Below are 14,869 nucleotides of genomic sequence, written 5' to 3'. Positions count from 1 at the left end.
TAAAAAAACATTAAATTGCTTTGAATGGTATCTTAAGTTTTCAGTACATTAACTCTTACCAATGGATGTCTCTTTCTTTATGTTCTATTATAGCCAAGTAACTGAATAGCTAACTCTGAAGGGAATATTCCAGAAGATAAATGGTTCTCTTCCCTATCACCTTACAAAATGGCTCTTAACAGTTCATCCAAATCTACCCAAAAAGAAGTTAAAAGAATGATATACAAAACAGTAATCCCTTTCACCTCTAGCAGGTGTATATAAAGACAGTTGTTTTCCTGTGCCCTACGAACAAGGGCCAGAGAAGGCGATGGCACCCCACTCCAGTACTCTTGCTGGAAAATCCCATGGACGGAGGAGCCTGGTAGGCTGCAGTCCATGGGGTCACGAAGAGTCGGACACGACTGAGCGACTTCACTTTCACTTTTCACTTTCATGCACTGGAGAAGGAAATGGCAGCCCACTCCAGTGTTCTTGCCTGGAGAATCCCAGGGATGGGGGAGCCTGGTGGGCTGCTGTCTATGGGGTCACACAGAGTTGGACACGACTGAAGCGACTTAGCAGCAGCAGCAGCAGCAGCAAACAAGGGCTGCAGCTGTGCACTTGTTCCCTTTAGTAATGACAGGTAGATTCCAAGTAGAAGATGCTGCAGTTAATAAACAAAGGACTTGACCAACAAATTAGAAGAAACTTCCTGATGTACAAATGCTTTGCTGAGAAGAAACAACACGAAGATCAATCACTCTTAAATATTTTGTCTTAAATTAATGAAAGTGTGGTTTCCGTGGTTTCAAGGTTACACTGAATCTGTTCTTAACATTTGACTTAAACTTCTTCAGAGCAATGTAAAACAAAGTGTGATTCAAGTTCATTTCAATAAACAAATTATTTCATATTATACAGCTTTAAGAATAACAGAACGTAATAATAGTTAGGTCTGAGTGACAGACACATGAGGGTTCACTATACTATTCTATATTCTCCACTACTAGTTTTTAAAGTTTCAAAATAAGAAAGTTTTAACAACATATACATTTATGGTACACAGTTTTTCACTGTACACTGGCTTCCCAAATGTAAACTGCTTTGGATATCATATACACTAATCAGATACTCTAATGGAATATATTAATTTTTATACAAACATTTAACTTTGTAACAATAAAAGAATTACAAGAAAACTCTGGTGTAACTTCTCAGTTTGTAACAATAAAAGAATTACAAGAAAACTCTGGTGTAACTTCTCAGTTTAATTCTTTTTCTATATACAACATTAATAGTGAAGTCCCATACAATAATAGTCAAAGGTCCCAGATCTTACTGTAAATATGTCAGACAAAAAAATAAATGTGGTGTCCATAAGAAACTTAAGTATAATTTGTTTCTCAGCTTCCTCTATTTGTTAAAATCATAGTAAGGCCAAGAAGTGATTATTCATCTAACAAACTATTACACTATTCGTATTTTGATTTATCCATCTCACCTTATTTTTAACCTTTATTTCAAGGTTTCATCTAACTGCATTTTCAATGTCTCCTCCGATCCTTTGTTTTTAATCCCTCCTGATGTCTAAATATCATCTCAATAATTTCTGCCTTCTAAAATTTCAGATCTTAACAAATATGTCCACCTAGCCAAGAATATCTAATTTTGTATCAAATACCTAAATTTTGGCTTTTCTTTCCAAATACTCCTTAAAACCCAACAGAAAGCCAAGTCATTTCAGGATTCCTAAATTAACCAAAACAGTACTGGCACTAAATACACATTGATATAAGTCCTTAATTTCTCATTCAAAAATAAAGCTAAAGAACAAAGATATAAAACTATAAGCTTATAGACTAACATATCAAAGTGTTCTTATGTCTCTGCTAGAATATTTTAGAATAAAATATTAGAAATAATGTTACTAAATATGCTTAATCTGGCCAAGTGAAATTTCCTATGTAGCCCCTAACATCACCCTTCTTTTTCTCTATACTGTACTAGTCATTATTCCTAGTCTAATTTTTCCAAGTATATGATTGGAAATTACCAAATTACCCTCATTTTATCCCATTCCTTCAGATTAAGGTGTTATTCTAGGCATGCCTGCTGCTGCTGCTAAGTCACTTCAGTCGTGTCCGACTCTGTATAACCCCACCAGGCTCCTCCGTCCCTGGGATTCTCCAGGCAAGAACACTGGAATGGGTTGCTAGGCATGCCTAGTCATCAATTATCATTCTTTCTAAGATTTATAAACCAAAACTTATGCTGGAGCTTCTGAAGCTCATGGACAATGCATCACATAAGCCTGTGGTAGGATTTGGGAAATTCCAGACAGCTATGTAAATTAACAAAAACACAATATCATAGGTTCATATTATCCAAAAAAGATGTCTTCACTTTAAAGTTTATCAAGGACAGCACAAAGGAAGGTTGAGTGACGTGTCAGGATCACTACAATGACCTCCTCCCACAAACGTCTCTGATCATCTCCATTCCACAGTCACTGGCATTTCTATCAAGACCAGTAAGTATTCAAGTAAATCTAATCCAATCAAAAAATATTAAAATACATCACCTCCCAATTTCAAAGATAAAATCCCACCTGACTTCCAAACCATCTACCTCTCAAACCTTTGCTGAAATATAAATCCACATCTATTATACAGTTCTACTCATTCAACATTATTTAAAAGATTTTAAATTTCAAAACTAGACAGATTTCTGAAAATAAAAGATCAAATGTTGATCCAGCAACACATTATCTTAACCTACTATAATCAGAATTACAATTTTTGCCTTTAACAATTCAATTTCAGCATTCATGGCCTTTGTTAAGTAAAGGTAGCCTTTAAATATCACTGTATAATGTGAGGCACTGTTAAAAATTGTTCCCCAATTCACAGAAAGGTCATTCAAAGAACTTAAGCCAGAAAGTCCCTTAATTTTCTCTGCTTCAAGGAAATGACACTAATATTGTTCTAAGATACACAAAATACAAAAACCAGTGGGCAAAAACAGTGTTGACCGAAGTTCTGAAGTACCAATTAAAATGATTTTCTAAAGGTCTACATACAAACATATACATATACACAAACATATACATATACACAAAACACTACATATAAGCTAAAATTCAGTTTTCTTAATGAAAGTACACCCTAGAAATATGACTTGTTAAACAAAATATCATGTTTTAAAATGTCCTTTAAAAGCATATAATGTGATCATGTTACATGATCAAAACAAATAATCTCACTTTATCTGGTGTCTGTGTATTAATATTTCATGTTGGGTTTTCAGCACAGCACATCAAAATAGGCATCTTGTACATTTAAGATGTAAAAGTGATTTTAAGATCACTAATATAGTATCCTTTCATGTGTTTTTTTAATGACTCTTATGCTGACACTTCATTAAAACTCATCTCCAAGATTGTTATCAGATATAATCAGATGTCAATCAGTGAAAGCCTGATGTGACAGACTACACTCTTTGGTTCTTTTAAAATGTAAGCCTCAGCAGGAATAGAGGAAAAATCTAGATTTTATTGCAAAAAATATATATCCTCAAAACAATCTATCAAAGAAAAATGTAGAGAGGTGAATTTAAGGAATCATTTCTGTTATCTAGCACAGAAACTAAATTTTCTCACTAATTACTCCTACCTTTCTAAATCTGTGCATGACTAAATCACAATATAGACTCTTTTAAAGAGAAAGATATTACTGCATACCAATATACAAAGGGTGTTGTATATACAACATACATATACAGATACAGTCAAGTTTTAGGAGAAAAGGAATCAGACTAATATGAAATAATAAAATGCCTATCCTCCAAAAGTGTACATACCCTGATTAACACTACAACACAGGAAAGGAAACAGATCTGTAAGAAATACTGGGTCACCTAAGTCACTTCTGTTCCCCACCCCACCCAACATGCCCTGCAATCCCCACTCTAATCTTTATTTCCACCAAAACTTTACAGTCCAGAAAACCAACTGGATAGAGTATGCAAAGCACTAATATTCAATCATGGAAACAGGATATAATTTCTACATGTATCTCTTTCTTCCTGCCCCACTCCAGCAGCCTCCCTCACCACCCCCATAACTAAAGCATCGAAGAAACAAATTTAACTGAGAAGCAAAGGGTTTCTAATTGCATGTTAACATAAACTATGCTGATTGAGACTGAGAGAGCCAGATGCCTTTTTAAGGATGCTAGTTTTATACTGAAATGTTTGAAGCCATCAAGCATTCAGATCTGTAATTCAGAAACTTGAATACATTTCTATTAATCAATAAAAAATATAAATTCAAATATAAAAAGTAATGATTAAAATCTGTTAATCTTTCATATACCCCTTATTAAACTGATAAGAGGTAAGGTGATATAGAGCAGAACGTAAGACTCATATTAATGAACTCATGAAAAAGCCTCTAAAATCTTGTACGCACACCTGCCAAATAAAGTACTGAGTGAAGTAAGTCAGATGGAGAAAGACAAATATCATATTTGGTATCTAAAAAATAGTATAATTGAGTTTATTTACAAAGCGGAAACAGAGTCACTGATGTAGAAAACAAAACTTATGGTTACCAAGAGGGAAAGGGGAAGGAAGGGATTAAAGTGGGAGATTGGGGCTGACATATACACACTACTATATATAAAACAGATAATAAGGACCTACCGTATGGCACAGGGAACTCTACTCAATACCCTGTAATGACCTCTATGGAAAAAGAATCTAAAAAAGAGTGGATATATATGTGTGTGTAACTGATTCATCTTGCTATACACTTGAAACACAACATTTTAAGTCAACTATATTCCAATAAAGAATAAGTTATGAAAATGCATACTTCTTGACCAAAAGACATAATTTCTCTGCCAACAAACCTGAATTTTAAAAATGCATATCCAAGTATAAACAATATTCAGAAAGCAAAAAGCAACAATGATTGCCAATGCATCCCACAGCATGGCCCCCAAACAGTTAAGAAGCCCAAGAACTCACTCAGACTCCTGGACAGGATTTTAGCTCTTCTCAAAAGTAGCTGAATAGTATGAAGGGAAGAAAAGTCAAGACTTTAGTAACTGGAGAAGAAATACTGAAAAATGAGACCAACAGAAACTAAATTAATTTTTACTGCTTCTAATGAGAGTGAACAAAGCTCGCAGAGAGAGCTTATCTTCCATGCCCCAACTTTCCCTGTCAATTTGCCTATCCACAGAGTTGGGAAATTATGTCCTCTTTTAACTATCTCATTGGTGAGCAACAGGCAGAAGCCTCAACTGTCAGACACTTGTCTGGCACACAGACATAAAGGAGTTGGCGCAGCAGGAGCTCAAGCTGCGAGACTCAGCTTATTCCTATGTGGGTGAGGAAATAAGGGCACTTGGCCACAGTTCCCCTCAGGGGCCACTGAAATAGTGGAAGCTTCTGAGACTGTGCCATAGACATGGCCATTATGCTAGACCCAGGCTCTGGGTTTTCTTTGTTGTTCTTATCAGAAGAAACAACAGGCAAGCAAAATGCCATCAGTAAAGGCAACACTGATTCCAGGCTCCACGTTATTGGCATGTTTCCCTTTTCCCCATGCCAATCTCACCATGGAATCATAGACGATTAGCACTGGAAAGGGCTTTAGAGATCACACAGCACTACCATTTCAGTTTACAAATGGAGAAACTGAGACCTAGGGGGGTTTAGTGATGACTAGCCTAAGGTTTTTCACTTAGTGGCAGACTGCATATCAGCACAGAAGCTTTTTTTCCTCCTCTTTCCTCTTCTTTGGCTGGTGCTTGAAGACCTTTATTTCTCAGCCTAGTTCCCCTATCCTCTCCCTGCATATCACCTGTCAGTGTATTTGTCTCCTCTCTCCAACCAATGTACTTTCATTTTCAGATAAGCTGCCTCACTCTTAGCTCCTATTATCCCTTGACCATTTTTGCCTAAACAGGAAGACCTCTCTTAATCTCAACCAGGTACTGTGAAGTCAAGGCAAGCAATACTGACTGGGTATTACAGCTTCTGGCCGACTTCCCTGGTGGCTCAGCAGTAAAGAATTCACCTACAATGCAGGAGATACAGGTTCCATCTCTGGGTCAGAAAGATCTCTTGGAGAAGGAAATAGCAACCCACTCCAGTATTCTTGCCTGGGAAATTCCATGGACACAGGAGCCTGGCAGGCTACAGTCCATGAGGTCACAAAAGAGTCAGACAAGATTTAATGACTAAACAACAACAAATTACAGCTTCTAATGAAAGCAGAGAAAAAAGAATGCAGGAGTTAGTCAGCAATGGGCAGGCACATGTGACTATGCAAACAAGGTATTTTGGGACTAGACCCGAGAGTCAACCAAAAGTGCTTAGCCAGAGGCCAGTACATAGCTGGGACTAGGAAGAGAAACTTGTGGAGCATGATTATGCCCAGGCTATATCATTAGTAGAACAAGGATATGAATTTGTTCAAGAGGACAAAGTTTACAAAGATAATAAATGAAACTAGTAAGAATGATATATATAATCTTACCCTCTAAATCACATTTCCTAGCCTTTTTCCAAAAGTTCCCTTGAAAATGTATGTTAGATTCATTGGCGAAAGGAAGCAGAGATGGCTGAACTGAGAGTCTGCCTACTTTATAAGGCAGACTAATTATCTATAAAAATAATGTAAAGGATTCATATAATTAATTGAACACTGAACAGGAGTGGAAGGATGGGAGTAGCTAAGATGAGGGTGACGGGCAAAAAGCCTATACAGTATACAATTCTTCAGCAAAAATGATGACACACAGTATCAGGCAAATTTTCAACTGCAATGGATAAATCATATTTCCACTTTGAGAAAGATTGGGGCTATTTAGATCACTCTAAAATGAGAAAAACATTTCATTCTTAGTCAAAGTGCTTAGAAAAACAGAAACATAGCAAGCTTACTGAACAGTAACTTTAGATATAGCAGTCAACTAAAATGATTCTTTCAACATCTTTAACGCCCTAACAAAGGAAACCAAAGGTGTTATTTTTCCTCTATAATTTCATATTATATGTTTTACCAAATAACATTCTTGAGGTTACTTTATACCTCAAGATTTGGGTTGGCAAACTCTTCTAAAATTACTTATTGCTACAGGTATATAAATGGTGACCTCACACACTTTTCTACTGTTGTTACAATAACAATTCTAAGCAGTGCATTATAATTGGGAATAACCCCTTGATGAACGCATCTTAATACAACTATTGTCGTCATTATATATTAATGACTGCATTTTATATAAGTAGGGCTCAAAATGTTTTCAAATGAATTCACGTACAATAGATGTGAAAGGGAAAATATAAATTGGACAATGGGAAGGGTAAGAGTTTATGAAGTGTTACACCATTAATTCTCAGTCTGAGATCCCTAGACCAGAAAAGGTATCCAACACAAAAAGAATCCATTATAATAAGGCTGTAGAAAACTAAAACATAACTTTGGGCTAGCAGCCTATTGTGTGTGCTCAATCACTCACTCGGGTCTGACTCTTTGCAAGCCCATGGACTTTAGCCCTCCAGGCTCCATGGGATTTTACAGGCAAGAACACCGAGGTGGGTTGCCATTTCCTCTTTCAAGGGGTATTCCCGACCCAGGGATCGAACCTGGGTCTTCAGCATCTCCTGCACTGGCAGGATGATGCATTACCGCTGCACCAGCTGGGAAGCCCCAGCATCCTATTAATTCAGTGTAATAACAAGACTGGTGATTAAATGGTGATCCAAGCCGACGGTTGATAGCTTCGGTCTCTTTGATTTATTTTTAAAAGGAGGGAAAGGGAATAATTATTTAATACATAGGTCAGTGAGCAAAATCTTTCAAAACTTAGGACCCAATAGCATATTCAAAGAATTCTTAGATAGCAGAAATTTTAGACTGGGTATTTTCTCAGTATTCCATAAGAGCCAACATGTATTGAACATGTGTGTGCACGGGTGCCTGCATGCTCTGTTGCCAAATCGTGTCCAGCTCTTTGCAACCCTATGGACTGTAGCCAACAGGATTCTCTGTCCATGGGATTTCTCAGGCAAGACTTGACCCAGGGATCGAAGCCACATCTCCTATGTCTCCTGCACTGGCAGACAGATTCTTTACCACTGAGCCCCTGGGAATATATTCTGTGTCCAGTACTGAGCAAATCACATTACATGAATTAGCTCCTTTACTCTTCACAAAACTGTGTAAGGCAAGCTAAGACTGATCCACTTTTGAGATGAGAAAACTGAGGCCAAATGAAGGGAAATAACCTGTCCAAGGTTCCAGAGATGATAAGATTATCTGAAATCTGCATCCAAAGGCTTGTGTTTTTAACCAATATATTTACCCTCAATCTATTTAAAAAACAAAACATACACTTATTTGATTCTCTAAATACATTCCAACTTTTTAACTGATTTTTCATGAAATATGTCTTATAGTTTGATATGAAATATAAAACATCAAATATAAAGGTTTTGAAACATCATAATACTTTAAATTCTTAGCGAAATTGGTTATGCCAATTTAATAATTTATTCATTAACCAATTCTGTTAATGAATTAGTAGGACCATATTTTTAAGGAGAAATGCCTAGCCTATTTTAACAAGACTAATACTTTAAAATATTGTTATTCTCTATTGATGTTTTGGAGTCTCTGCGGCATTCCAACACATGAAATACTATGTCTTATAAAGGCACTTTAAAAAAAAAATTATTTTGCTGATTGTACTTAAATATGGAACTACAGTACACATAAATCCATCATCTGGAGAAAATCTGACTTGATATAACTGTGCCTTTCTAAGCTTTTGAGGAAAACACTGACTACTACCGCTTCAGTATTTACCTTACATGTACATGTACTACGGAAAAAGTAAAGTCAATGATGCAAGAACCCCAAAGACTGAATTCAAGTGTTCTCCTAAAAAACCTTGCTAAACAAATACTCAGAAACATAAAGTAATATATGGTCACTTCCAGTTTAGAAGTATAAGGCATAGAGTAAAGCAGAGAATCTGAAACTTTTCAGATAATAAAGCCAAGTTAAATATTCAAACCAGACTATTCTAACAGCATGAAGCAGGGACCAAATTCTCCAGACAATTTCTATTCTTATTGCTGTTGAGTTAATTAGCCTGATAACTATTATTACAATTTATACTTTTGAAATGGCTCTTTTTTAGATAACATAAAAAGCATACCACTAATTATGCCATATATAAATGTTATAAGGATATACAATATATTGATAGGTGTAACAATAACCAATTTACAGAGTACAAAGCCACACTGACAAAATAGTATGATTCTCAAGTTAGCTAATTTTTTTAGATACAAATTAAAATACCTTCATAAGATAAATGTATGTGCGTATAGGACAAATGCTGACATTCAGATGATACCAAAGATATCAATCTTGATATTGTTTTATACTATGCTAATATATATTAGTTCAGAGAGACAGGCTTTGATATAAAACTGCCAATTAAGACAGTATATTAAATTTAAACTCCAAAGAAATAAGGCTATTATATGCTTGAATGCATATGTAATTAAATTTTTTCTTTAAATAAAAGTTCTAATCAGATCACATTCTTTGTGATAATAATCTCTTGTTGCAAACAGCATAGCACCCTCTGGTGCATCTGTTGTAAGATGTATAAAATTTCCACCAAAAAAGGATAGAATTCTAGTAAAAATGAACCATAAAAATCAATAGATTGATATTCATTTCAGTACATATTTTTAAACATTAATGCTTAAAAACAATTTTCACTTAAAAAGAACACTAAAATCTTTATAGTAACAATCAAAGTAGGTCAGGAAAATGTTTTCACTTGATGATATTTAAAGTAACCAACAAAACACCACCAGTTCTCAACACTTAATATTTAAATTAAAATAATGCTGCCCAAAAAACATTCAAGTATGGGACAGCAAAAGTTAACTCGTTACCTAATTTCATGTTCCCTAATTTCACTTTATTCAAATCTGCCCTGGCTTTTTGCTTCAGATAAACTGACTGTGTAAAGTGCTCCTGAGTACTTTTTCTGGATTCAAATGGAATTTATCACTGTTTAAAGAATTTGAAGTGTTTTCTGAAAGGACCTGCAGCTTACACAGCTCAAAAACAGAATGATATTCAAAAAAAAGTTATGTTAATTAAATTAGGAATCTTAATTTGAATAGTTCAAAACCTTTACTTTAAAAAGAAAAACAACTCTTCCTAGGAAAATAACTCCAAAAGTATATTTTACTAAGAACAAAAGCAAAGGATGCCACCTGCTTTAGACAGCTCGTTTGTGAACCACTGGAAGTCCCAACACAATGCACTAGAAACGAAAGTGACACCTGTTTAAAACAGCCATCTGTCCCTAACAAAGCTAGATTTAGTTAAATCCATTTAATCTTAGATTTCCAAAATATGGGAACACTATGCACCTGTGAACAGAGAGGAATTTAAAATCTGTTATCCAACAGCTACTGGGACTCTATACCATAGAGTTAAAGACAAATATTTCCATCAGGGAAAGTAAGTTGTTTATTTTTAAAAGTAACTAGATATAGAGGATTTTTAGCCTAATGCTAAGCATAAAAACAAAGCAAGCAAGCCAAAAAAAAAAAAAACCAGCAGATTTTTCATAATGTAAAGGTTTATGTCTTTGAAGACTTTGTAATTTGAAAAGTTTCTTTGTTTGGTATTCTCATTTCTTGTAACATACTCACTAGAGATACAAAAAAAAAAAAACAAAGTAACATTCTTACTACATAGTTCAGAAAAGTTTTTTTAAAACTCTTCCTACATATCTGATACTCTATCTTCTCTTTTAAATATACACACATATATACACATACTTACTAAAAACTCTGAGATGTAAAATCAAACTCCACCCACTGATTTCTTCAGTTGACAGTTTAGAGAGTATATACAACATCAACCTTCTGAAGAACAATGAAACATGTTATCAAATTGTAACATGTATCGTTTAAATAAAAGATTAAATCTTTGATTCAAAATTCATGTTTTAATTCCTAAATTTTAATAGCAATACCTTTTTACCATTAAATGCTTCTATAAAAAATATTGCTTAGGATTAAATATATTAAATTCATAAACTGTAAGTTTTTTGCATACCCTAAACTTATTAACTATAAACCTTTTGAGTACAAGAGTATTTGAATACTGGAGGAATAATATACTATTTTTTTAATTAGCATAATCATCCCATATAATGAAAACATTGTGGAATGATGCATTTGAGAAGTGCATTTTAGTTTACTGCTATACATTTAAATGTAGTACAGAAATATACCTATACCATTTAATGCAATAGGCACAATAACATAAAAAGGCTGAGACAGACATTATGACATACAATGAATCACAAATATTCAGCTATTCAAAATAAGTTACAAGTAACTCCTATTTAGTAATTTTAGTTTTAAAGTTTGGCGACTTCAGTTTTTTTTTTCAGTCTTATACAAACACAAGAGAATACCAACACATAATATACTCTCTCCTAGGAAAAACATCACAGGAAAAAAAAAATTTAAGTGTTACCAAGTATTTATCGGTATGTTAAATTTAAAAATTTATCCTTTGTTAGTATTTCTAGCTATTATTTACTTGATCCATATGAATAATGTTGACACACCTGAGTCCACGGCATCTCTAGCAGTAACTTTTATATCACATATGTGCTTTTAATAACAGATAAGTAATAGAATTCAAATTAACTTCTGATCTCAAAACACCTTGTGAATGAAAATCTAACTTAGAGAAAAACTGAGATAGTTGTAATGTGTGAAATGCCTCAAAAAAGTTCTTGGACACTGCCAATAAAAACATTAAGCTATAAAATTATAGCATATAATCTACTCGACTGAAAATGTATTAAATGGCATAAAGTCTGAAACTGTCTCAAGACAGTAAAACTCCTATTAACTTCAAAGTTTATAAGGACTGAGGAACTTCACCATCCAAAAGTGTTCAGGCATTTGACACTCACCTGAACAGAAAAAAAATACAGGTTAGTAGTATTAGAGATTTGCATGAAACCTAGGTTGGGGAGGGGGCAACAAATATAAAGAAATTTGAGTGCTCTGAGAAAGTCTTCGTTCAGAACTAACATCATCTTCATTTAAAATACCAACCACAAAGAAATTAATTTTAAAAAAGAAAAGTTTTTAAACTCTAACTCTTATTTTACAAAGTATTAGCCTTAAATTGCATTACAATTACCCAACCTGCTCATTGACAATTTCAAGAATAATTAATACTGTCACATTATCCATGGTCTGTTCTTTAGGGCAAATCAATATATGGTTTGCTGTTAGAAAAAAAAGACTAAGTTTAAGTATTTAAAATTTTCAATTTGGAAACTCCAATATGTGCAAATAAAATAGTACATTATATTTGCTTTAGCACACACTATCAAACTCTTTTCTCATGATCTATTAATTAAACATTGCGCTGAAAACTGAACAAATTTACAGGATCTCTAAAACTGGGTTACCTGTATCTAAGAGCCTATAACTTGAGGACTGACAAATATTCAAATATACTGAGAAAAACAGAATTTTGAAGGAAAGACCTAAAAAGGAAAAAGTTCTCTCTCTTCAGCAGGCTTAAGTCACTGTCTAAAGAAAACCAAAAACTAATATTAAAAAGACTGTTAAGTACACACATGCCTAGATCTTAACAACCACAAAGAAAGTGAAATATACACACGTTTCAAGTTGAGTAGCTTCATACATTCTTTATGAACAACTTGACTTCAATTTCAACTCTCAAAGGAAAACGAACAGAGAAGATGAAGAAAAAAAAAAACTCTTCAGAAGTACCGTAACTGTCACAAATAACACTGTAAACAATTCTCACAAAGCTTCCTTCTGTCCTTTCCCTGTTTGTAACACACAAAGTCTCATAACCACAATGAAAATTGTTAACACTCCACTGTGGGGAAGGAGGTTCATAAAGTGAAATGGAACCTCACTAGTACCCCTCCCATCTCCACACGAAGGATAAAGCACTGTCAATAACTACTAACCAAGTATCACAGATGCCCTGCATCCGGTTTAAATCTCACACTCACACACAAACACACCAAAAGAGAAAGAGAGAGGAGAGAGACTTTAAAAAAAAAAAAAAAAAAAATCTTCTTCCCAGTGCAGCAAAGAACCCAGCCAAGAAGCCCCTGGTTCCAGTGTGTGTGCAAGGGGTGTGGGGGTAAAAGAAAGGGGGGAGGGAAGAGTGCTGAAAGGATATTAAGACTGTTTGCAGCACAAAGAAAACACAGTTTTAAAAGAAAAAAGAAAACCATGCAGCTGATGAGGATGGTAAAAGAGCAGCTCATTTAGCACAAGGCAAAGAGGGGCAAAAATGAAGGGAATAAGCGGTGAGAAAAGTTCACCGTTGTATAAGGATAAAAACAACAAAACCAGTAACAAGGCCCCACAAGTGAACAACAACAACAAAACACCACCTCTTGGGTCCCCCCTTGCACACTGTTGTCTATTTCGGTTTTGAAAGAAGCAGGAACCAAGCAGCTTTGAAAAACAAGAAAATTAAAGAAAGAAAGGGAAAAAAAACCCCTTCTCTCTTCACCTGGCCCTCCTCCTCAGCCCCAGACCTAGGGGAGAGCTCCACCGTCCGCAGCGCAGAACTGTGGCTCCCTCTCCCGCTCCGCTCGCAGCCCCCCGAGCTCCCGCTCCATCCCTGAAGCGCGGCCGCGGAGGGCCAGGGCCGGCGGGCGGGCGGCGCGGCGCCCACACCCCCGACCCAGCCGCGGCGCGCACGGTCCATTGTAAACAAGCCCGGGGGACCGAGCCCCTCGGCAGCGGCGCCGCAGCTGCAGCCCCGGTGTCAGAAGTGAGACCCCCGCACAGCCACACTCGGCTCGCACACACACGGACACACACACGCACGGACACAAGCGTTCACACGCATCCACACGCTCCCACACACATGTAGAGACCGAAGAATATTCACCTTGGCTGTGGATTATTGTGGTGTTGTTGGTGGGTGATGGAGATGGTGGTGGTGGGGAGGAGGAAGAGGAGGAGGAGGAGGAGGAGGAGAGGAGTAGTTGTTGTTGATGGGTAACAGTCGCCAGGACTACGGTGACTATGGCGCTTGATTCACAAGGCAACGGTTGCTATAACTCACAAAAGAGAGAGAGAGGGAGAAGAGAGAGGGAGCAAGAGGGAGAGGGAGACACTCGCACGGGGAGGGGTGGGGGAGGGAAGAGAGGAGGAGGCGGGCCGGCTAGCAGCCGGAAGGGGCGGGCTCAGTTCCGTGACGGACAACCCCCGAACCGAGTTACCGGGGGGAGCGACGGCAGCTTTCCGAGAAAGGATTCCAAAGAGATGCACCAGGTTTGGCAGGGGCTGAGAACACCCCTAGATTCCCCTAGGAGGTACACTACTACACGCCCTGGCGAGGCTGGAGGACGAATTTAGGGCCGTGGCGCGAGGGATACTTTCTGTGAAACAAGAGCTACCCCTCGCAGCAGCCTGCATTGTGCCAAGAAGCCTCAGAGCGGGAGACGGTAACGGCTAACCCAGGAGAGGGGCTGTTGAGGACGATTCCAGACACCTTGTGACACAACCAGCTACAGCTGGGGAAGAATCCACTTTGAAGAGAGACCCCGCCCCCCATGTAAACCTCATTTCCGGGGCGGGGCGGGCGTAGGCTCCCGGATGTGCCGCCGCTCGCTAGCTCTTTTTTCCCCCCCTCACTTTTTCGTTAGCCGCCCCTCCCGCCTCTGAGGCGCAGGCTGTATTCCCGGTAGCTGTCGCCTGCTGACTTCTAGCATGCCGGGGCGGTGGGGATCGCGCTTCATTGGAGGGT

The 14,869-nt window shown here is 37.0% G+C and overlaps 1 protein-coding gene across 2 annotated transcripts in view; it reads right to left on the bottom strand.

Annotated features, from left to right (window-relative positions):
• The window catches only part of RFX3 (regulatory factor X3), a 337,494-nt gene extending 323,250 nt beyond the window's left edge, over nucleotides 1-14,244 (bottom strand). For both annotated transcript variants that reach the window (XM_040244701.1, XM_040244629.1), the window contains exon 1: nucleotides 14,009-14,244. The gene's annotated coding sequence lies outside the window, so the exon portion shown is untranslated. The remainder of the gene's footprint in view (nucleotides 1-14,008) is intronic.
• Nucleotides 14,245-14,869: the final 625 nt, after the last annotated feature.

Source organism: Oryx dammah, unplaced genomic scaffold (genome assembly GCF_014754425.2).
Source record: "Oryx dammah isolate SB20612 unplaced genomic scaffold, SCBI_Odam_1.1 HiC_scaffold_1, whole genome shotgun sequence".
NCBI lineage: Eukaryota > Metazoa > Chordata > Mammalia > Artiodactyla > Bovidae > Oryx > Oryx dammah.
Note: the sequence above shows the minus strand (reverse complement) of the source record. Positions and strands in the feature narration are given on the sequence as shown.